The sequence below is a fragment of the Camelus dromedarius genome, chromosome 15 (genome assembly GCF_036321535.1).
Source record: "Camelus dromedarius isolate mCamDro1 chromosome 15, mCamDro1.pat, whole genome shotgun sequence".
Classification (NCBI taxonomy): domain Eukaryota; kingdom Metazoa; phylum Chordata; class Mammalia; order Artiodactyla; family Camelidae; genus Camelus; species Camelus dromedarius.
In genome coordinates, this window is record NC_087450.1 from 24737818 (window position 1) to 24762754 (window position 24937).

General features: G+C 40.9%; 1 protein-coding gene across 2 annotated transcripts in view; it reads right to left on the bottom strand.

Annotated features, from left to right (window-relative positions):
- The window catches only part of SPTBN1 (spectrin beta, non-erythrocytic 1), a 184407-nt gene extending 159725 nt beyond the window's left edge, over window positions 1–24682 (bottom strand). The window contains exon 1 of one of the 2 annotated variants that reach the window (XM_031467034.2): window positions 24467–24682. The gene's annotated coding sequence lies outside the window, so the exon portion shown is untranslated. Of the gene's footprint in view, window positions 1–23778; window positions 23865–24466 lie in introns of those variants that run through there. The other variant, XM_031467035.2, reaches the window with a different exon arrangement.
- Window positions 24683–24937: the final 255 nt, after the last annotated feature.

The following is a 24937-nucleotide window of genomic DNA, read 5'->3' on the forward strand; positions in this document are numbered from 1 at the left end:
TGAGGCACTTACACTTCACCCTGGATTAAAAGAGGACAATGACAAAATAGGAAAAACTCAAGTGACTCACAGGCCCGATTAAGCCATTGGACACACACCCCTGGACCACTTGCATGCTTTTGACTCATGCACTGTCAGAGCTCTTCCTCTGCTCTCCCTGCGCCCACGAACACTTGGCATTTTCTTTTTGGTGGGCTCAGGGAAAGCAACAGAAATCTTTTCCTGGAGAGGTGTTAGTGTCCAGTGAAATGCGAGAGAGGCAGGCCAGCAGAGAGCCTGGAGGGTGTAGACTTCAGTGCTGCAGAGGACCTGCCTGCGGAGAGTACCATTTGGAAAACCCACATCTTTAGCATCCTCCACCCTGTCCATTTTCCATGATCCTACCAAACATGGCTGTTTACGTGAGATGTCTAAATAAAAATGATTCCATTTGTCCTATTCTCTCCACCCCTATCTGTGCAACCCCCCAAGAACAAGGGGGCTCACAAAGAACTTTATTTCACTGGAAACATGTGCCTTCTCTCCCACACAGTAGAGATGCACCCAGAGAGGCAAACGACTGAGGCAGGTGTCTCTTCAACAGAAGAGATAAAACCTGTTCTACCTAGTTTTACCCCAAATCCCATGCTTCCGTCCCAAAAGGGCATTCCTCAGCTCTGCAGGAATAGAGCTTAATTCTCCCCTCCCTGGCCCTAGATGCCTCAGGGTTCACATTTTCCTGCCCTCAGTGGTTACCACATCCCCATCAGGCCGGCCGACCTTAAACGGGGCCTTTCAGAAACATGCGACACCTAATCTATTGAGCCAACTGCAGCTTCTGGTGCCAAGAGATCATTGACAAAACGGCTGCTAAAAACGTATGCGGTAACCGGGTCCTGGCAAGTCCTTTTGGATTAACTCTATTCTAAGCCTGTCCTTCCTGTGTAAGATTCTCAAATGTTCACCGCTCCCCCCATCTCGTTGACATCCTACAGACAGCCTAAATCTAGTCTGTCTTCCAGAACTTTCTCCCACATTGCAAATGTTCTGTAGCTGCAGAATCTATACAGTAGCCATGAACCTGATGTGTCTACTAAGTATGTGAAATGTGGCTAATGTGACTCAGGATCTGAGGTTTTTGTTTTCCTTAATTAATTTAAATACAGGCAGCGACATGGGGCTCCCGGGTACCCGACCAAACAGCATAGGCTACAGCCATTAATTCTCAGTAGACCAAGGGATAACACGCAAACTTGGTTAGAATCCCCTGGGTAACTGTTAAAAAAGTTCCAGTGCCCATTTCTGTACCAAATTCTCTGGGGGTAGGACCCAGGTATCTGCATTTTCTAAAAATTGAAGAATAGTCAGTTTACAATGTTGTATTAATTTCTGGTGTACAGCAGAGTGATTCAGTTACACACATATATATTCTTTTTCACTGTTGGCTATTACAAGATATTGAATATGCTTCCCTTTGTTATATAGTAGGACCTTAGTATTTATCTATTTTATATATAGTAGTTAGTATCTGAAAATCCTGAACTCCCAATTTATCCCTCCATCCTCCCCTTTCCCCAATGGTAACCATAAATTTTTTTCTATGTCTGTGAGTCTGTTTCTGTCTCGTAAATAAGTTTATTTGTGTCATTTTTTTTTTGAGATCCCACATATAAGTGAAATCATATAGTATTTTTCTTTCTCTTTCTGGATCACCTCACTTAGAATGATGACCTCCAGTTCCACTCATGTTGCTGCAAATGGCATTGTTTTGTTCTTTTTTGTGGCTGAGTAGTATTCCATTGTGTGTTTTTGTGTGTGTGTATGATTATTTCCACATCTTGGCTATTGTAAATAGTGCTGCTATGAACACTGGGGTGCATGTATCTTTTCCAATTAGAGTTTCCTCCAAATATATGCCCAGGAGTGGGATTGCTGGATCATAGCGTAAGTCTATCTGCATTTTTTAAATCTCTTTGAATGATTCTAATGCGCTGCCAAGATGGAGAATCACTTCTCTAAAAGGTGGAAATTTCTACCATTAAACAGCCAATATTCATCCAACCAGACTCATCCAACCAGACACCTCCAAGTACTAAGCCATTTAAACAGTTACCCAAATTTTCCACCCATCATGCCAATCAATTCTGTAACACTACGATACAACACTATGACACAACATAATGAACACTATCACAAGCCTGAGGAGCAAACCATGTTCAAAGGCAATGGGCCACTGAAGGAAGCAGTGAGGAGTTAAGCAGACAGCTCAGAAAGGGAAGCAGAAGGAGAGGAAAGAGTTTTTCAAAATAACTATCAGCATCCAAAGCCTGGCTAGCATGAGTCTTTACATATGAATAATTCATTTTCTGGAAAGCCACCAGTTAACAACAAAATACACCTCAAAATTGAGTACTCACCAAACAAATCCAGCTCTAATTGGATTTTTTTCCCTCAGCTAATCTACCCACACACAGTCTGTGCCTTACAGTAAGCTTTCACCACTGTGTATTTTTCTGCAAAGGATAACCTGAAATCTGTGCTTTTTCACTGGGTATGTTAAACTTTTTAAAAGGCAGCAGTTAAAAAGGGAGCATTGGTCCAAAACCCGTTCGCTCTGGCTCACCTCTCCAGTACGCACAATTGCAACCTTCACTTGCCGTTACGAATTTCACCAAGTGTATCATTAACCAGGTGAAGCTTTTTCTCCAAGACTTGGCTTAACAGACGCATCATACCCAGAGTGTAAAAAATGCAAACAGACACTCAGGTTTCCACAGCCTCTAATCTTCCAATCAGCATTTCCCAAAGGCATGCAGTGCCCTTCAGGTTGAGTACAGACAGTTCCAATGCTGATGCAAAAACTTCACCAGCATTTTCTAGGCAGCACTACTAAAAATGGGAAAAGTATTTGAAGGTCACTCATCATGACTGTAAAAGCTGTTGCCTCTATGCTGACAAGTGAAATATAAATGAGCCAGAATGAAATTCCCCCTCTTCCAAATTATTACTAAAGTAATTCAGTCACAAACTGAGAGCTCCCTGAGTTAGACAAGACTTCAGTAAGTCACCTTAACCAATGGACTCCCCTCCAAGGAGAAAGAGCTGGCTTGAGTCCATCCAAACTCACAGCCAAGAAGTTCTCACAGAGCAAGTGTAATCCCTGCTGCTGTGGCAAAGGAGGCTGAATGCCTTTTTACGTTGGCCTTAGTGGGTACCCAGCAGCAGCTACTCAATAACAACTTTTCTCAACTGTCCATTCCAAGGGAGGGTGAAAAACAGACTTTTTAAAAGTTAACACAAAACCTACAATAGGAACTGCAATATACTTTTGTATATACATCTGAATGTGGGTTATAGGATTATAAAGTCTCTTTTGACTATATAACTGAATTGCCAGATAAATACAGGATGCCAAGTTAAAGCTGAAATTTCAGATAAACAATGAACTTTCACTAAAAGATGTGCTGTTTATCTGAAATTCAAATTTAACTGGGTATTCTGGTTTCTCTGTTTTCCTAAATCTGGCAACTACATATCAGTGTGCTGAGAAAACATACTTGAGAGAGGCAAGGATGAGGTCTAGTTTTGGGGACTGAGAAAACATACTTGAGAGAGGCAAGGATGAGGTCTAGTTTCGGGGACTGAGAAAACATACTTGAGAGAGGCAAGGATGAGGTCTAGTTTTGGGAATCCCCACCCACTCAACCATCCAACCATCCCTATATCACAAGGTCGACTGTGAAAGCTGTGCTCTCTAGTGTGACTACTAATTAGCTACCACCTGATAAACAAGAACCCCAATGCCCATCCTTCTCTGGACCACAGGTGCTAATTATATAATTCAGTGTCATGGATAGCTGACCAAGTAAATTTTACTTTAAGAGCCTTTATCAGAGCAAAAATAAAGACACAGATAAAGCAAGTAATTGAGTCTGAGCAGGTACCCTAAATGGAAGAAGTCATTAGTAGACGCAAATTCATTCAATAAAACTAAAAGCAAAATTTGCTGTGGAGAAATAATATGAAGATAACAGAAAGTAAACTGACTATGTAAGTGGCTATTATGTGAATTAAGCATCCTGAGTAATATTTTTTACGTAGCTAACTCTGCTGAACACCTACTACGTGCCAAACAACATTCCAAGCACTTCACATGTTTTACTGCACTTAACCTTCACCCCCTGAGTACTATCACCATGCCCATTCTATAACGTGAAGAAACTGAGACACAGAGATTAGGCAATCTGATAAAGCCGGGGGACCCTATCACCTGGTTTGCCTCAGACAGTCCCAGTTTATGCCTGTTGTCCTAGTACAATTTTATTCAAAGTGCCCACTTTCACACTCATGAATTACCCAGTTTGGATGATAAACCACTGTCAGTAACGAGCAGAGGCAGGGTTCCATCCAGAGAGTGCAGCTCCAGAAAGAGACGCCAACCACTGAAACACACTCCCTCCCAAGCCCCACCTACCACGGCAGAGGATTCCAAAGGGAGATGGGATTAACCTTTATACTTTTACCCTCATACTCGCCAGACTTCCTGCATGGTTACAAATCAATGTGGGCTGATGGGGGGGGGGTGTAGGTGAGGGTCATGTTTTTCAGAACCATCCTTTATCTCCCTTTAAATCATTGATAATACACAGTACAAATCATCTGTGAGCAGAGAGAATTCCTCAGTCAACCTATATCCACAACCCTGGGTCTGAAAAATTTTAAACTTAATCAACTTAGAGTAATGTTTAACTAGATCCTTTTCTATTTTGGAATGACCTTCATCTTCCTTCAGCCTAGTCTGGGCAGCCAGGACACAGCTGTTTGCTATTTTTATTAAAACAAAGGTAGGCATGCTGTATGTGCTGGCTTTTAGTTCTATACACGAGCTTTCCTTCTTTCCCTAATAAAATAAGTAAAAATTTTAAATGCTCTCCTTTAAAAAAAAAATCCTTGGTAACACACTATCTATTTTCCCAATAAATATTTCCCCAATAAATGTTAATGATAGTTTGACAGCCTGAAGACAGAGAACATGAGCATTAACTTGTAGGCTCACCTCATACACATAATTTGGAAATGCATCACAAGTGGTCCAAGCAAGCACAGGTGAGCCGCCTTACAAGGTTCAGCACAAGGAAATGGTCACAGGACGGCGTGTTCCCACATACCTGCAAATGCTTCAGAATAAGTGTTGCCGACTTCACGTGGTAACGTCAGCCCTTCACAGTTGACGCTGTGTGACTCCGCCTGGACTCTCTGATCTTATCTGCTCCTTATACAATGGAGTGGATGGACTGAGGTCTACAGGGTCCCAATCAGCTCTCAAACTTCTAACTCTACATATTCCCTCCAGTCTTCCTGCTGTGCCCTGCAGCCTACAATGTGAAAAGTCTGCTCCACCACACACCCTCCTAACATCTGGCTGTTTAGCCGACTGGTCCACAGAGGTGGTCCATGAGGGGACAGCACCATAGATCCCCAAAGGCAAGGAAATCGACATTCCTCTCTCAATAGCAGACCTACACCAAGGCTACCTTTGCTGAAAACCAACACAAGCATCTGAGGTCATCAAACACCTGAAAGACCTTGGACGGACAATAGTCCTATGACCTGGCCTGGGAGCTGCCCTGTGCTCAAGAGGGATGTTCTCATGTCTCACATATTCCTGAATATACTGAGTTTGACTCCTCTCAGCCCCAGGCCACGTGAAAAATGTTTTTTTAACATTTATTTGTGATGGGTCACGAATGCTTTTTTTCTACAATGACACTAAAATCAACAAAAAGGATAAAACTGGGAACCATGGCTCTGAAGATTTTTTCCTGACTCAGATTCTCACCAGTCACCTTCAAAAGGCATGTTTACCACTGGTCAGGTCCTGATTATAACAGCAGGGTGAAAGGGGTGGGATGGGGGCTGCTGAGTTAACCAACAGATTTAAAAGCGTGTTTCCTGTCACGTAACAGCGATGGCCCTTCACATCTCTTCACTCACAGAGGGAAAAAACAGACAAAATAGAAAATGAAAACTGAATTCTTGGCCTGGATTTCACATGATTTCTCACAGAAACTGAATTCATCACATAAAAAAAAAAAGCCATAACTTGGAGGTCTGGGGAGTTACTCATGCACAGTTATGAAACAGAAGGAGCACCTTCTCACCTAAAGTTTTAGTGCATGAAGTTTACAGCCACATTTAAGTGAAAACTTCCATATTGAGATTTGTTACATATGCAGGCATAAAAATCCCTGGCAACAAACATGACGTTAAATCCAAAGCCTCCTGGTAGAGAAATAAGTTATACTTCTTGACAAAAGTTGTCCCTCTGCTTCTTATCAAAGCCCTCATTTTCAGTAAATGTCAAAACTTCTAGAAAATTTGTCATGGAAAGTCAGAGAGAACCAAGAAAAACGCTGAAAGCAATAAACAAAAAAGTGTGTGTGTTTGGGCCACCTGTTCAAACCAATTTAATCTTTTATAACCACTAAGAGTGTGGTCACGGTTTGTTTACCTTTCCCTTTCCAATGGTAAGATTAGAACACAAAAGCTACTAAATGAAGACAAAAACCGATGGATTCAACACAGGCATGAAACCAATAATGACTAAATTTTTAAAACAACACTGCCTGCAATGTGATTCGTAATAGCAGAAACCAGACCCTTCAAATAATCAACACGTTTAGCAAACGATAAAAACAAAGCTTCTTCCCAGCATATGTAGTCATTAAAACACAATCTTAATAGTTTTGCTTTGTATGAGAACAGACTGGACTAGGGCATCTCAAAGCATATCCTATGAAACCCTGGCCTAAGAGAGACTATGAAAAAAACAAAACAAAACAAAACAAAACAAAACAAGAATTTCAAAGTCAGGTAAGTTTGGGAAACAACACTCATCACTCTCTCCCTACAATGCCTGTTGGCTTACAAAGTCTCTGAGAAGTCCTTCTCTAAAGAAATCTATTACATTTTACTTCGCCTAGCATTCTCTTTTTAAATAAGACATGTTAACATACTGCGAAACTAGCACTTCAAAAACTTGGTAAGAAATGCCAAGTTAGACCATATTACCTACACCATTATCTACGTTCCGTCAGAAACTTCTAACGCTCACACATACCCAGTCTCTCCTCTTTCCCATCACATGCGTAGATTATACCTGCCTGTTCCCCTGCAGTTGGGCAAGATCACATGACTAGTTTTGGCCATTGACTTATATGACCCATCAGCCAGAGTTCCTGAGGGCAAAAAACACAGGGAAGAGCCCCCTGCCACCCTTGGATGGACATAAAACATGAATGAAGAATGCATTTCTGTGGGTTTAAGTCACTGAGATGTTGGAGATTTTGTTATTGCAGCACCAGCCTAACCTGCCTGATATGACACAGAGGGAAATTTTCTTAAATAAATCAGTATAAATTGACTGAAGTGACAAAATAGATATAGAGAAAGAAATATCTGAAGGATGGGGAGGTAGATAGGAGAATAAGCGTACAACAAGAACGCGTTTCTTTTAAATTACTAATTTAAGCCACTATATATATAGATAGATTTTTTTTAAGTTTCTGCTGTATAGCACCGGGAACTATGTTCAATATCTTGTGATAACTAATGAAAAAGAACATGAAAATGAATATAGGTATGTATATGCATGACTGGGACATTGTGCTCTACACCAGAAATTGACACATTGACTGTACTTCAATTAAAAAAAAAAAAAAAAAAGACAAGCTAGATATACTATAAGGTAAAAAAAAAAAAAGCATCTTTAAGAAGGCCACTTTGGTCTACAGAATCTTAAAGCAAGCACTAAAGATCAGAGAGCTAAAAGTAAACACCATGGTATGGACTAATGTGAACTGGCCAAGTTCAGTTTGCAGTTTAGTTTGTTGGCAAGGGTGGGCAGTGAGGGTAGTAACATTACTTACCAGGTGCCTATAATGTGCTAGACCCTGAGAAACAAAGTGTACAGACTGCTGCACTAAATCTTGACCCTGTGATAGCTGGTAGGTGGTAACTGCTCGCATCACGTCCCTTTCACATAAAAAAACCAAAACTCCTTAGATATTTTGTCTAAGGTCATATCACTAATAAATGGCATTCATATAACTATATCCTATATTGTCTATGTGTCTATATTCTCCTTATTACACCATTAGTCTGAATTAGTAGAAACACTTAAATTATGAAATTAAGAAAAATACATTTTGGAGTGTCATTACTCTAAGGTACTTTGTAACAATGTGAAAGTACTGGAGAATCGAAAGGAGGGAAACTGGCCAAATGGAAGACTTTGAGCTTTTAAGGAATAAACAGGATGTTCTCACAATCAACATACTATTTGCTTGCAAGGTATAAACTTTTTTTGAAAAGTGCATGTTATTTTTTCAAATTATAAAAGCAAGACATACTCAATGTAAAACCCAAGAAAACACAGAAAAGCACTGAGACAAAAACAAAAATCACAAGTAATTCTACCACTCTCCCCCCAAAACTAATATTTGGGATATTTTCTTTGTATCTCTTTTTCTTTGTTTTTCTACATAGTAGAGATAATACCACTTATAATCCCGTGTTCTGCTTTCTTCTCTTATATTAAAATTTTTTCTATGTTATTAGAAGGTTTTCAACAATATTTTATCAGTATAATAATAACTAATAGTTGTATATTTGCCAGGTATTAGACTAATCACTTATACTAACATATTTAATCCTCACAATCACTCTTTAAGGTCTGTATCATAATTGTCCCCATCTTACAGATGAGGAAACTGAGATAGAGTAGGGTTAATGACTTGCCCAGGGTCACAAAGGGAATCCATGGTGGAGTCGAGATTTAGACCCAGGCATAACCACTATCTTGTACTGCCTCCATAATATTCCTTCCTCTAACTCACTGACGACAGACATTTGGGCTACTACCAATTTTTTTTCTATTATAATAATGTTATAGACATCTTTACAGGCATCTGAAGCAATATTTTCTATAAGCCTATTCAGACAGCAACTCTTACCATTTCAACAAGTTCAAATTATTTTCAGCTAGCTGACAACAGCTGTAGAAACATCTAAGACAGCCACCATTTCATGAACCAACTCATTACTCCACCTATCCCTGGTATGAACTTCCATGTGGTCCTCACCTGTCCACCCCACTGCCATCTGCAGCAGATTTCTGTAATGTTCCCATCTGCCTTCATACGGCATAAAGAGCCAATTAAAACCCTGGGTTGTTATGTGTGTCCTCCAATATATATAAGCAAATTCCATAAATTTTTATGTCTGGAATATTTTAAATGCTAACCTTATTTGTTCCTAGTCTTATGAGCTTGTCCTAACACAAGGCACACACATGTAATATGCATGTATAAAATTAAAATAAATCATCTTCTAAGATAATAACCTGAAAAGGAATATTCAGATAGTTTCTTTTTGCCAGCTTTTCACTGCTTAGACTGAATGCCTGAATTCTCTTGCAAGATTAAAGGAATGGTCTAAGGTGAAAGCTACCCAAAATAGTTTCACAAGAAGATCAGATAATGGTGTTTGAAGTAAAAAGGGAACTGGTTTGTGGCTCTGGCCCACAGTTCACCCCTTCTGAGCTCAACTTACCAATATGGCTATTCAAGAGTATGTTTTTAAAAACAGGGAATGTGTAAAACAAAAGAAGGGAAAGGCAGAAACATAATTAAAAAAATTGAGAAATCATAAAGAAATTTCCCAATATGTCAACAATACCACATAGAGAATTCATTTGCCATTTAAGAATGAAAAAGACCAGTATTTCTGAGAAGCTAAGTATCTCCACATTTTCCATGAAATATTTTTCCATGTTGTAAAAACACAAAATGTTTTTTACAGATTCTGAAAACATACCTAGAAAAATAACCTCAACTCTATTGACCAAAAGCCTAATAATTATAAACTATAAATCTCTGTATAAGGCACTTACATAGAGCCAGAAATGATGTTTCTGCACAAGGAGAGGACCTCTGAAATATACGTAGGATAATGAAAGTGGCAAAACAAAATTCAAAATATTATAAATCTGAAGAGAGCAATATAAAAGAAGCCAAGTCGTTTGCGGGGTACTCTAAAAAGCTTTAAAACTATCGCAATTAGTCTAAGTCCAAACTTCTAATGGACTTTGATTTAGAGGATAATTAAGATATCTGTTAATACTGTCTTTCAGAAAATTCTTAATTGGAAAGGGTTTGTATTTAAGCCCTTCAAGATAAAGTTCGCTCATTGTGTTCATATTATATTCAACATCTAAATCCTCTGTCCTTATTTTATTTCCACTCAATACTCCAAATACTGCATTTTTAAAAACCTCACCTTCACAGCACCCAAACTAACAGGTTGCGTGGATTATCCCTGCAGGCAGCCCCCTCCGACCCAGCAAACTTCCACCCTCCACAGATGCTGCTCATGTTACCCTCAGGCTCCGACCTGCACAGGAGCCTTCCTGAAGAGTATACATACCCATTTCACCTTATTTTTATCATGCTGACTTAAAAAAAAAAAAATCTTTCTATTCAAAAAAAATTTTTGAGAGACCACAGTTAGAAATTAAATCAACCACACATAAGAATCAAGTACTGCACACAAATGGCCAATGAACTCGTTAATACGAAGTCAGAAAGTGAATTATCAAAGGGAAAAATAAGATTCTGCAGGACAATAACCAACGCCTTTCCCTCTGCTTCTACAATGATTCAGTGTCCAAGCATCAATAATTCATATTCACATGACTATCAGACATATAAAATACAGGACTTGTTTGTTTAAACCTTCAGGGCCCAAATTTTCCTTCAGACCACAAAGACTGCATATTTGGCAGGGAGTGGAGTAGGTGGGGCAGGGGAACCTCCGCGTCAAGTTTGCGAGAATGCGTTACTCAGTCCAGGTAAAAGTATACAAGCTGCGTTGTTACACAGAAGGATTTTCCTACATACAGTCGCAAGATTTAAGATTACTGGAACAAAAAGATAAATAAATATAAATAAAGCTTGCTAAACTAAAGAGGAAAGCCACCACTTTTTTGCTCTAGTGAAATGACAAGTTTCAAGATATTTTGTTAAACTGTAGCTATTTTAAGGTAGGACAGGCTGCATCGGTGCTTGTCACACAGCTTGCTCCCAATCTCTTGGCAGCTCTCCAACACATTCCAACTTTTTATGCACAGCCTTGCTGGAATCTCACCCCACTTATCTCTAAAGACACACTAAGTAAGATGTTGCCACATTACTCAACCAACCTGCCATTTATTCCCATCAGTTCACTTTGCACTATGTCTGAGTAAAAAAAAAAAAAAAAAAAAAAAAAAATCAGACCACCATCTGCGCAGATGCAGCTTAGTCCAAATGATCCAGTTCACATGGGTCCCCAAAACAAGTATTAGCATACTGCTCGAACGAACTGGGAGGAAAAGCTGTGTCTCAGTACCCAGAAAAAGGCTGATTACTCACCAACCAAGGAAGGAGAACTGACGTGAAGAGAAAAAAGCAAGATCAAATCCTGACTACAGAGGCTAGACCCTAGTTGTGCCCCAACTGCCTACATTCTGAAGCAGATTATTAATCAGGGTGTATTTTAAAGGTTAATCTCAGTATTTAATGAGGCCCATTACCTCCATGAAAAGAATGATTTAACGTAGCATTAAATCCTCTAAGTCAGTGTACGCTCTAATTGTTAATATTTGGCAAAAAAAAAAAAATCCTCTTCAAAAACAAACTGGATGGTTAACCACATGCTGCTACATTCCATTCTTGCTAAAAAAAAAATAATATATATATATATACACACACACACACGTAAAATTAGCACATTTGAGCCTCATGCTTGCACAGCTGCACAACATTCTAGTGATAGGCTAGCTATCAATATACTCTTTACATTAAACATCTACTTACTTTAAAAGTTGGGGAGGCTAAGAAGCAGTTCTCAAGTATGACCCACTAAAGATATATTTATTTCATGTGAACAAGTTTCCCTTTAACAAGGGTGTAGTCCAAAGGAAATATATACTATAATTAAGAATAAAATATTCATGCAAATATACACTAACAAAACCATTCTTCAGAGCTGGAAAAAAAACATATTTACATAATTCAACTGACAGGTAAGAACAGTCTTCCTCAAGAACAAGGCAATAAATTAGCCTGCTCTCTAAACTTGCACCCTTTCTGAATCAAAGGAGATTTTTAGAACTAAGATGAAAGCTGATGTTCTTAATGTCAGGAATACACACTTGAAAAGCAAAACAAGCCTTTCAAAATGAGGCATCACCCTGATTGTGTTCATATTATATTTAACATCTAAATCCTCTGTCCTTATTTTATTTCTACTTAATACTCCAAATACTGATTACCAGGGAAACTCAGGAATTCCTTTAGCAGTGGGTATTAATTTAAAAACAAGCAAACAGATAAACAAAAAACCTACCTTAAAACAAGGAATAAAACACAGGGTGTGCCCTGGTCTCTCTCCTGCTCAAACGGCACACAAATGTCTGCTCCAGGATCAGGATGCTTCCTCAACTCTGCCCCAGGAGATAAGTTGGGTATTTAAGGACAGCTGGCAGCAGAGAGTTGTCAACCTCACCGTGAGAAGGACCAGGCCCCTCTCATAGAAGTCACTCGACTGACACCTCTGACCACTCGCCTCTTAAAATAGTGAGAGGTGTGCTCATCCAGTCAGAGGTCCAGATAAGGCACATTCCAGCCCCCTACTTTCCCGAACCTGGGATGCTAGGACCACACTCTGGACACTGTCTCATCTCAATGCATCCCCAAGTGCCAAGACCCAACGTTTGCAGCTGCCTGCAGGTCAAGATGAGATCTCTCCCAACTCCAGGCTTCAGTCAGCCTAGGCACATGAACCATCAAGCATTTCCCTTGATGGCTTTTGGCCATCCTCCAAGGGAATGATTCTATCAGGTTGGCAGTTTCTGAATAATCCCTCATTTGGAGAGAGGAAGTACACATAGTGTAGCTAAGCTCTACCACCAACCCTCCTCCATCCACCACCCAGCCCAGCTCAGATTTCCCCTCTAAACTGTGCAAGGTGCTACCATGGCTTTAGTGTTTCAACCCAGGAAGAAGGTCATTTGCCACTTTTCCATGGGGCCCGCCACCCCAAGCAAGACCAGTAACAACCACAAAGCACCTCACAGAAATTGCTGGCAAGGGCTTTCTTTCTCTGCCAGTGAAAGGGTATTTCTCCCCTCTTCCCACTCCCTCTGTCCCTTAGCACATGAAGAAACCATTTTAGCACCTTCTTCAGGAAGAGGCCAAACACTAGAATTCAGGCAACAAAGAAGTGCCAGCAAGTCAACTCCATCCCCTCCACCTATCTGATGTCCCAGGGCTTAAGGAACTGGCTTGCATAATCAGATATGTATATTGCTTTTTCTCCTTGAAATAGACCCCAGATCCAAAGACAGAATTTTAAAGAGTTCAGCTGATAAAAAGATCCCAGAAAAGCGGAGCTCTACTGTATGCTTTCAACAGTCACAACCAAACCCAGCCCAGTAAAATGTATTACATTTAAAACCAAGATTATATAACGACATGCATTCCATTTATGACACTTTATAGGGTAGCTGTTTCAAAGACTCTGAAATCTGGAGACAAAACTAAAATCATATGTTGTCCAAAGCATGGGGAGGTATCTCTCAAGGGAATTCATGCAACTCTGATGAGAATTCCTCTCAAAACAAAACAGAAAGCACACATTATCTAATGAGAACTTAATCTCTGGTACTTTTCCACTGTAAAACAGTTTTTTCAAAGAAGAGAAGTACCTACAATAAACAAATTTTGGACTCTCTCGATCTTTGCCATTTTTCTTTAACACCCCCACCACTAAAAGCAGCTCAGGGAAACCAACAGTACCCATATGCCATAGCTTAAATATGACCAGTAATAGTAAGATTTTATGTTTTGTGATGCTACGTATACAAAGGCAACAAAGAAGTTGTTGGAAGAGTGATAAACAGCAAGAGATTATTTAGACTGTCAAAACTTTACATCTTTAGCTTAAGATTTGAGAATTGACCCTTATTTATAAAATAAACAAATAAGGGGCAGTGGGAAAAAAGGTTTAAAGGACAAACACCAAAATGATAACTGCATGTTTCTGGGGTCACTGAATGGGGTGAGTGACTTTAATTTTCTTCTTTGTATTCATTTGTATTTTCCGGACAGTCTACAGTAAATATTTATTATTTTGGTAATAAACACTATTTTGAAATTCTTGAAATTTTTATGTTATGATGATTTTATGCTAACTTATACCTTTATGAAAATATACATGCTTCATAAATTCATAAAACACTATGCATATTGTATATATTAGCAGACACTTTCAAAAATTCAGGGATTCTAAAAAGGTGAAAAAAATGAGTAACTTTTAAGACTATTGTTCACACTTTAAAGCACTCCTATGTTAAAAAAATACGATGGAAAGGTTTAGACATCAGGGAAAAAATAAGTATTGTTTTAGGCAAGAATCTAGGTTTTCCTTCCGCTTTAAATAAGATAAAAGATGAAAAAAGCCCTAAATCATGATAAAAAAAATATGTATTATCCCACCCCAAAGACTCTGTACAGCTGGTGAAGAACATTCCAGAAAGACGTGTAGCCCTTGAACATTCACCAGGACAAAAAATTATCCCTGAAACAGCCACCCAAGAGGGTAGGGAAACAAGAAATTTCACCCAGAGCCAAAGGCAGTAGCAATTCGTTGGCGGATGCTTGTCAGGCTCCCTTGTGGCCCCGTTTCTACATCTTTTCCCACACTCCGCGGAAACGGCAAGGCTCTAATACAGTGCACATTTAAATGAGGAGTGGAAAAATCTTTTCAAAACTTCAGTGTTCTTTCCACCTTCAGTACTATTAATATTGCACAGAAAGCCTTGGTAGAAAAAAAATCTGAACAGCAGAGGTATATTTGCTGATCAATCATTCCACCTATTAGTTTTTATCCAGCTAAAATGAGGTTTGGTCCGATACGTGTTAAGATATTTTTGATAAAGATCAAGAGTTTTTGTTAAGTATTTTCAAAAAATTTGGAAAATAGGGAGAGATGAAATTAGAATTATTCCACAATCCCATCTCCCAGAGATAACAACTGTTAGGCTAATGAACTTCCTAAGCATAGACATATTTAATTATACAAATTATACACTGAACATATACACTTAAAGAGAATAAACTCTACTTATATATCACTCTAAATCTCATCCTAGTTCATCTGCTGAGTAAAAACCTGTGGTTACATTCTGACACAGATTTTACAGCCTAACTAATGGCTTCAAGTTTTTATGCTAAAGATCAGAACCAGCAAGGAATTCTAGATTCTAGGGCAGAGATGTCACGTGGTTCTAAAAATCATTCAGGTGTTTACTCGTACAGCTTAGAGTTTACCAAGAATGGAATTATGACACCTATAACAAGGGCCAATTTTAAAGCAATCTTGAAATTATTAACATCTTACTTTCATATCTTAAAGCACACATAACCTGAAACCTCCTCAATCGAACATTTAAAGTTCATTGCAGAAAAAATACAAAATTCATGGAAGCAAATTAGTTCATTTTTATAAGCTACACTTTAAAAAGCACCAATCCAATTGAAGATTTGGACCATAAAACAAAAAGTACTATTTCCTCACAAATATTTCCCCTCACAGGTTAAGGACAAAGTGACTCATTCCTGGGATTCACCTTTAAAAATCTCTATAAAATTCCCCACTTAAAAAGCCTTAGAAGTCTTAAAATAGCCCTCTGCCTTCCTTCATGGTGGAGATTACTCAACCACACACATTTCTCTTTCTCATCTATGTGATGGACAGATCACATGCATACATCATATGCATACATAAACATCACATATAACACTAAGAATTTCCTTTCATATGAAAAAAGGAAGGATATCATTAAAATTCATTCCTCCCACACTCAGCCTGAATATTCCCAAACGCTGAGAAATCATTAATTGGAAGTCGTCTAAATCTGGAAACATGTTTATTTTAAAATTTTTACTTGGAATTTTATCTACAATTCTGACCAATTCCAATGAAACCTGATGGTCTAATGGCTACAAAATTAGCCCTAGCAGCTGCGTCGGGGCTTCCGTAAGTGAGAAGAAGTACGCCACAGAAATCCACTGCTCTCTCCGTGCAAGTGTGCAGTTTGGAAATAATAAAGAAACCTGCACTCCCCCACTCCCCACTCTTAAAGCTGACCCAGATTAGCACAGAGTCAAGTTCGCATTCCATTTCGTCTGAATGCTCTTCTCCTTTCTCAGACCCACAACTTTAAGAGGTGACTTACAGATGCTAGTGTTTCCCACAGCTTGTAGCTAAGTGCGGAGGACAGGTACGACAATCCTTTGCAACTGCAAACTATTCCCTCATAATCATCTACAGTTGGCTGGATTTGCTTTTTTCCTCTTCTTTTTTAAAAATTAAAGTGTTGACTGCTTTTTTGATTATTAACAAAATGATCTGCATGGTAGTCTATTATATTATTTACTGCACTCTTCTGTTTGTAAAATATTTCAAAACTCAAAATGAGAAACATTAAGTCAGGAATTTCCTTTCGTAGAAGAAAGGAAATCACCCATCAACCAACAATCCAAAGCAAACCATGAACATTTTAATGTATTTCCTTCCAGTCTTTTATTTAAAATAACGAAACTGGAGTTACACCGTATTACACAGCTTTGCATATGAATATTTCCACTGAATTGTTACTGTATTTTATTGAATTTATTGAATTGTTACTGTATTGTAAGCATTTTCTCTCTTCAGTAATACTCTAAGAAACCATTATTTTAAGCACTATATTGAATGTCATCCTATGCCTGTGCCATAATTTATTTTGATTATGCCACAATTGCTTTCTCACTATTAATAGTGCTAAGTAAATCCTTGTTTAAAAATCTGTCCTTGTTTTTCATTCTTTCTTTAGGTTATAGAACTACAAGGGGAATTTCGGTCCAAAAGCTATAAATATTTATAACAGAAACCTTATATATAAAAGAAACCATATATATAAACATATACTATATATAAATATATATAATTTATATATATTTAAAATTTATGTGTATGTATGTATGTGTGTGTGTGTGTGTGTGTGTGTGTGTGTGTGTATAAAAACCCACTGTTTTCCACTAAGTTTGTATTAATCCAAATATTCTCCCAACAGGTAATGCAGGGGTCACACCTCACAGCATCCCCGAGAGCATTATTCCCGTACCAATTTAAGTGGAAAAATAATCTAATTGTTTTAATTGTGTTTCTTATTACTGGTGAGTTTGAACAATTAATTGAATATGGTTACTGGCTTCTCTGACATACTCTTTTATAAACTGTATTCCTATCCTTTCCCTAAATACTAGAGTTTTAGTGTTTTCTCGTTTGTTAAAAGGTAAATATTAATCAGGTTTGCCTTTCCTATTATTGAGACATAATACACAGGGACAAGTTTCATATAGACAGAACTTAGCATTATTTATCTGAATGATGGTATTGTTTCCTGGAATGTATCTTTTCTGAATAAATCAAATTACTTATTTGAAAAGAAGCACAAAATTGAGATAAACTAAGCAAAACTTCAGGTATATTGTGATGGGTACTGGATTATGTCGATTTATCTTTCATAATCCTTTGTGATAGACATTGTCAATACCACCACTTTGCAGAAGGAGATACTAAAGAACGTAGAGAGGTCAGGGTCACTCAGTCAGTGCATGCACTGACCAGGATGAGGAACTCCAGAGCCTAAAGCTCAAGACCCCTGCACCCAACAGCCTCCCTTCAGTCACATTGGCCTTGACCACTCTCCTTCAACTCTTCAAATGTCATCTCCACAAAGGGTTCTGCTGGAACCTCAAATGTGACATGTTTTAAGACAAAACTTATTCTCTTCCCAACTAGATATCCACTCTTCCCCTTGTCTATTTCTCTCATCATGGTGACAACCATGCGTCTCTTTGTCATTATTTGAATTTGAATCCTTTATTTCAGCTCTGCATCCACTCAGGTCCACTCCCATACAGTCACCCTACTAACAGTCAGCAAAAGATTGGATCTCACAATCTTTCTCCCCCTCCTCCCCTCCCCCTCATCCCCTCGGCGTCCACCACTACTTGCTCCCCTAACCTCTGGACTCCCACCATCACTTCTTTCCTCTCTCCTTGCTTCTAGCCTCTTCCTGTTCCACTGTTTCAAACATTGCCGCAGTGTTGTGTTACTCAAATATCTTACGATCACAGAGTTTAGAGATGTACAGCGTCTTAAAAACTAGTGCCAGATCGAATCAGTTGGTAGTTCCTGCCTAGAACATCGCATTGAGAGCATTCCTGAGGCTCTATCTCAGCTCTGCGGAAAGAGTGCCATGACTGATTTTCTATGCCTGCCAGGGACAGAGGGAGTGGTGCCCATGTGCCAGGTTTTAACCCCCACTATGACTTCATCTAAGTTTTTCATTTTATAAATTTAGATCTGAGACCAGAAGGATTAATGGCCTGCTGAAGTTATACACCTGGTCAGTAAAAGGTCTTCTATCCTCTGTGAACATATATAGAGTATGAATAATATGGTAGGATTATGTAGTCCCTGGATTCAGAAACTAATTCTTACCCAACTCTAAGCCAGCCCACACCACCATCACTCTAACCCGATGTCCAGCCCTGGCAACAGAAGATATCCAGTAATTATTTACTGCATTAAAAACGATATTGCAAAGTAATCTTAGAGTAGCAGCAAAAGAACATTAGTATAAATGCTTCTTAGTAAAAAGAACTATACTTAACACTACTTTCAAGAACAGGAGACTGAACTGATGGAGGGTTTCCACTAAATGGTCTTGTACAGCCTGCGTTAATCAATATAAAAATGCCACTGTTAACACAGTCTTTTAAAAATGAAAGAACAATAGCTCTTTTACATAAAAATGTTAACACAGCTTTGAGAAAGCACTCCAAAATGGGTCAGTGGTTCGTATAGCTTGGGTAGTCAAAAGAGAAAAGAACGGAACTGTTATCAGCTAAACACCTACTACGAGCCTAGCACTGTATACTGTGGTCTCACAATCGTATGAGAAAGTATTATTACTTCAACTTTACTGATAAGGAAACTGTGGTTCCAAGAGTAATGAACTAACCCAAGGACCTAGATGTGACCACATGGCTAGGATCCAACAGCATTAGGATCTGAGCCCATATCAGTTTAACTCTAAAACCCAAGCTCTTTCCAAACTAAGGAAATGTTTTCTACAATAACAAAGTCATCCTCACAATCTTTAAAGGACAAAAACTGATAATGACTCTACTGAAATTATGAGTGATTGTTCATCAAAAGAAACCACAAAGAGTTTTAAAAAACAAACACAAACTGGGAGGTAGTTGTTGCAACACATAATCCACAACAGATTATTAGGCAATCTACATTAAAAACTCCTACAAATCAGTAAGAAAAAGAAATCTAAAAGATAAATAGGCAAAAGACTAAATAAGGACTTCACAAAAGGGACCCAAAAGGCCAATAAAATAAATAGATACTTAATCTCAACAATTAGGCAAATTGCAAATAAAAAGCACAATGAGATAACAGTTCATAAATATGACTGGACAACATTTTGAAGTCTGGCAAGGTTGTGGAACAACATCTACATATTTCTAGTAGGAATACAATCAGTGCAATCACTGAGGCATTATCCAGTAAGGTTGATGATGCACATACCCTATGACCTAGTGATTTCATTTCTGAGAGAAAAACAGCTGTTTCTGTACATGTGCATGCACCCCCACTAATGTAATAAGAGACACATAGAAGACCCACTCATAGTAGCCCTTTTATAGTACCAAAAAAAAAAAGCTAGAATCAACCCAAATCTCCATCTACAGTAGAAGGAATAAAGAAGCCATAGTGGAATACTATAAAGCAGTGAAAATGAATGGACTACAGCAACAAAATGAGTCTCAGGAATACATTAATCAAAATATATAAGTCACAGAAAAATACATAAAGTATAATTTCATTTATATAAAGTTCAGAAACATACAAAATTAAGTAAGAATTTTTAAAAGGATAACCCATAAAGAAGATCAAGGGAACAATAAAGACAAAATCAGGATCGTGGTTGCTTCAGATTGACAGAGGCGCACATAGGGGACTCTGAATGTATGATGAGATTCTTCTTTTTGAACTAGGTGGTGGCTGCCTGGGTATCCACTGGTTTGTGATTCTGTAACAGATCTTTTATGAGCATTATTCTGTATATACACATCACTTAATTAAAAACAACTTTAAGAAAAAAATGGACCAGAAGGGCAGGATATTGAATATACCAGGAAAAATAGCTGATGTAGCTGATGACAGAGAACAAGATGCCAGAGGGGAGCAGAGGGAGTAGAGGGGACCCGGTATTCAGGGGTTTAACTCCCTGGACTCCAGTTCTACTGTCTCAAAGCTAATGCCTTCTTTGGTGGTGGGAGGGGGATTGTTTTTCAGCTTTAGAGGTATTCTAGGAAAAAATCGTAAAAAATTGACTGATCTAAATGAATGATAAATCAAACTCTTCCACCCAAAAATTATAAGAACTTTATAAAATATTTCTATATTCAACAACTTACAGCAAGTGCATCAGTTTCTTGCTGATGCAAGGAGGGAGGGAATGTGATGACACTTTAGCAAGACAAAAGATACTACTAGGAGGAACCTTTAGATATGGAGGTCCCTGAGCTGAAGAAGCAGAGCAGTTTCTTTATTTAATGTGCATACAAACCACTTAGGGGTCTTGTTAAAATGCAGATTTTGATTGGACAGGTCTGGGTTGCCATCTCTAAGGATCTGCATTTATAATAAGCTCCCAAGTAAGTGATCCTGTCTCGATGTTGCTGGTCCATGAATCTCACCTCACTACGACAGCAAGAGACATTGTGAAAATGCCTTCTACAGGGATGTTTAAAAATAGAAGTATAAGGGTATCTAATTGGGATAGTTTCATTTTCCCACCAAAGTAGAGCTTGATAATGTTATTCCTGCACTATAAAAACTTGGATACAGAACAACTGTTACCAGAAAAATCAAGAGTATTAAATTCGGTCTCTTGCAGAGAGAAGGTACTTTGAGAAACAGCAAAGACTGAAAACTTACAAGAGAACTCCATGAGATGTTTTATCACCTCCAAAGACCTACAGAAGTAGCTTTCCAAGCAGGGGTATTGGCCCTTTCCTTATGGAAGAACGGTTTACATTCATTCCCAATAGTCTCAAAGGAAGAAACCAGGACTACCTTAAGGATGTCCACAGAACATTAAGGCCTGATTACAACGCAGATGTTGGTCTGGGCCAACATAATTAAAGGAGCATCGCATCATTGCATGTGAAAAATATATATGTTGGTCTTTAACATTCTAAGAATATGCTCTTAAAATGAAAAGCTTATTATTTTAACAAAAACCACATCAAATAATTTCCACTCATCCTGTTTGTTTGTTTAGTAGCAGTAAAATCCTTCCATCTCTAAATAGTACTTCTACATGTGAAGTCATACTTTCATACAGCAAGACAAAATAACCACTCAAATACTCTTCCAAGGAAACTCTGCCAATGCCAAGTCTCTGCTAAGGATGTGTCACAAGGAGAGTGAGGTCTTCTCACTTGCTCCTACAACATCACAGACTATTATTACTACTCTAGTCCAAGAGATGCCTTTTGCAGAAATCCTGCACAGCAGGGGACGACCCAGTGCCGGCAGTTTCTTCACTGCCCCAATACTTCTCATTCTCTCAGACGAAAGTTTTGGTCAGTCCAGAGCTGACAGAGTTACAAAGAACTTAACCTAACAGAATTCTGCACCTGGTGTGTAAGTCAGAACAGCTAAACCTCCCATGACATCAACACAGGATATTTTCTTACAACATAGTAAATCCAAAATGTCTGGATAATCCATGGGAACAATACTCCCAAACATCTTAATACAACATAATTTTATACAACCAGCACAATGATGAAGCCCAAATTTTAAAAATTCTACATACAATATAGTGGCCCTCTAGTATTGAAACTCAAAATAATGCACAAAAACCACACAATGTGCAGGCAGTTCTACTCTGCAGAGCCACATAAAATCAAATGCCATTAACCTGGATTCACTAGAGATTTAAAAAATAAAAGTGGACACGCCCTTGCTTTGAAACACTGATCTTGCCTTCCTATTAACATAGTGAAATTCCCTTTTTCATCTATACATTCTAGAAGAGCCTGGGGTGACAGCTGAAATGTACCCTATTTGCCATCCCATACTGAATAAATGAATTGTAAAAGTGGCATTTAGAAGGGAAATACCCTATGATTAGCCCAGACTAAACAGATGAGGATACTGGAACCATCTCCCTCTGACCAGATATCAGCCACAGAGTCCTTGGTGGCCTGCCCTTCTCAACCCCCTCCCCAGCCACATCTGCAAAAAATGTGTAATCAACAAATACATATAAACAAACATAAATGCAGTCAGTTAACATCATAATCCCAGTTAAAGACTTAACTTGGCTTTCAAAATCAATCTGAATACCAACTCACCACCAATCCTGACACTCATTCACCGAATAATCCTTAATAAAGAATCCAAATATGTAACTGTATTTGATTTACAGAAAAATCAAACGATGAAAACAAAGCAAATACAGGTTCAAGAAATCATTTGCCACCCATCAAAAATGTACATAAATTCCTTCTAAAACAACCTACAGAATGTTCATATTTTTAAAAACGTCTCAGGGACATATGATCTAGAATACATCAATCGTTTCATTTAAAAAATGGTTTCCTATAGGAAAAATTCATACTTTTAGTATTGACCAAAGACAGAGGTACTGTAATGACATAGCTGTGCTGCTTCAATTAATAAACATCAACTTTTCACATATTAAGAAATTCATGGATAGTTGGGTTGAGGTTTACAGATTACGGGTGATCCACAGAAAGACGCTGCGACTCCCAATACAGACTGCACCACTGCCTCCGCACACCACGGGGCCCCGTCCTCCCTGCAGCCCCTCCCTACCGCTCAGGTCCCTGTGTCGGAGATCAGATTCTGGTCCGCAGCCGCAGGCCCACTCCCTCTGCCCGCATTAGCACTGCAGGGCACCCCTTCATCCCAGCACAGCCCAACAGGCGGGGCGGAGGGGGGCACCCAAAGAGAAAACTCCCCCCTCACAGCTAGGTGACCTGGTCCTCCTGACGCCACATCCAGCTGAAGCAACATGACAAGGTAGAAGCAGCTCCGGGTCTCGGCCAAGGGCAGCCCGGGCCTGGGTGGGGCCGGGCTGGGGCCGCAGGCGCCGAGCGGCCGTGCCAACCCCGCCAGCGAGAACCAGGGGAGGCTGCGATACTGCTGCATTGTGCTGCATCACGGCAAGGGCACCGTGAGCCATCCATCTTGCCAAAAAAAAATCACATCCTCGTCCAGATAAACCCCACCGAGTCCATTTTTCTCCTCCGCCGAAACACCCCCACACTCGCCCTCTCCTCATTTACTATCTGGTTTGACTTTTGACTGGAAAAATAACAGACATGGTTTGTGTTCTGATCCCCACAACACCCACAACACTCCCCCCTCCATCTGATGGCAGGCACTTGGCATCTTTCCTATCACAAAAACAAAGGGAAGGCTCCCCACCAAAAAGAGGGCCGCGGGCGTGGTGTGCGGGCTGATGACGAGAGGGGCTTCCAGCCCACCACCCCAAAGGCAGACCCAGAGGGTCCCCGCGCTGGCACAAACCTGTTGAAGAGAGGGTGGCAGGAGCTGAAGGGCGGGCGCAGCGGCTGCTCCGCGCCCCGAGGCGGCTCCCGCCCAGCCCTGGGAGAGCGAGGACGCCGGGAAGGGCGGAGGGCTGGCGTGAGGATGGGCGGGGGTGGGGGGCGCCGGGCCGCCGCCTCCGGTTCAGCTGCAGCGCGGCGCAGCCGGGACCACGCCTGGCCGCATCCCCGGTACCGTTACGCGCAGAGCCTGGCCCTGTCAACGCCTCCCATGCTCGCCACCAGCCGGGGCTGGAGGGAAGGCACCCGAAAATATACCCTCCCTGCTGCCCACTCCGCAACCACCTCCGCGCCAGGAGGAAGGAGGCGGCGGACTCAGGGAAGAGGAATCCGCGCCGCTGCGCCCAGGGATGAGGCTGGGCGGCCGCGGTGCGCACGGCGGCTCTGCGGCCGCCTCACTGCGGAGCCTGCTGCCCACCGCCCCGCACCGCCCGCGTACTAATAAGCACTGGAGACCTGGCTCCCCGCGCCACCCCCGCCCGGGCTCTGCAGCCTCCCCGCCCCCACGCCGCTCCCCGGGCGCAGGGCAGCGGCGGGGCAGCCGCGTCCTCCCGGCCTGGGCCCGCGCCCCTCCTCCCGCCGCCCCAAAGCCAGCCCAGGAGGCAGCCCCAGTGAGTTGGCATCTTCCTGCTTCAGGGCCCCCTACCTACCTCCCGCGGATAGGGGGTTGGGGGCGCCGGGGTCCCGTCCTCCTCCCGCTCCTCAGCGGCCGGGCGGGTGGGCCGGGAGGCGACTCCGCGGGGCTGTCCGCGGCTGGGGCCGGGGCTCACAGGACGGGACCGGTGGGCGCTGCTGCGCGGGGCTGCGCTGTCGCTCTGGGCGGAGAGGCGGCCGAGGGAGGGACTGGAGGAATCCGCAGCCTGCACGGCAACAGCTGCACTGATTCCGGGGGCTGGGCGGGAGCGCGGGGAGGAGGGGAGGGAGTTGCAGGGAGGGGGCGAGAGGCGGGGAGAGGAAGCGCGCGGGCGCAGGCGGGCGCCGGGAGCGCGCGCGCGCGCGCACGCTCTCTCCCGCACACTCTCCATCCTCCTCTCTCTTGCGCTCCTCCCTCCTCGGTTCCTCCCTTTCGCCGGCCCTCTGCGCTTGCCCGGAGCCCCGCAGCCGCCCACCGGGCCCCTGCT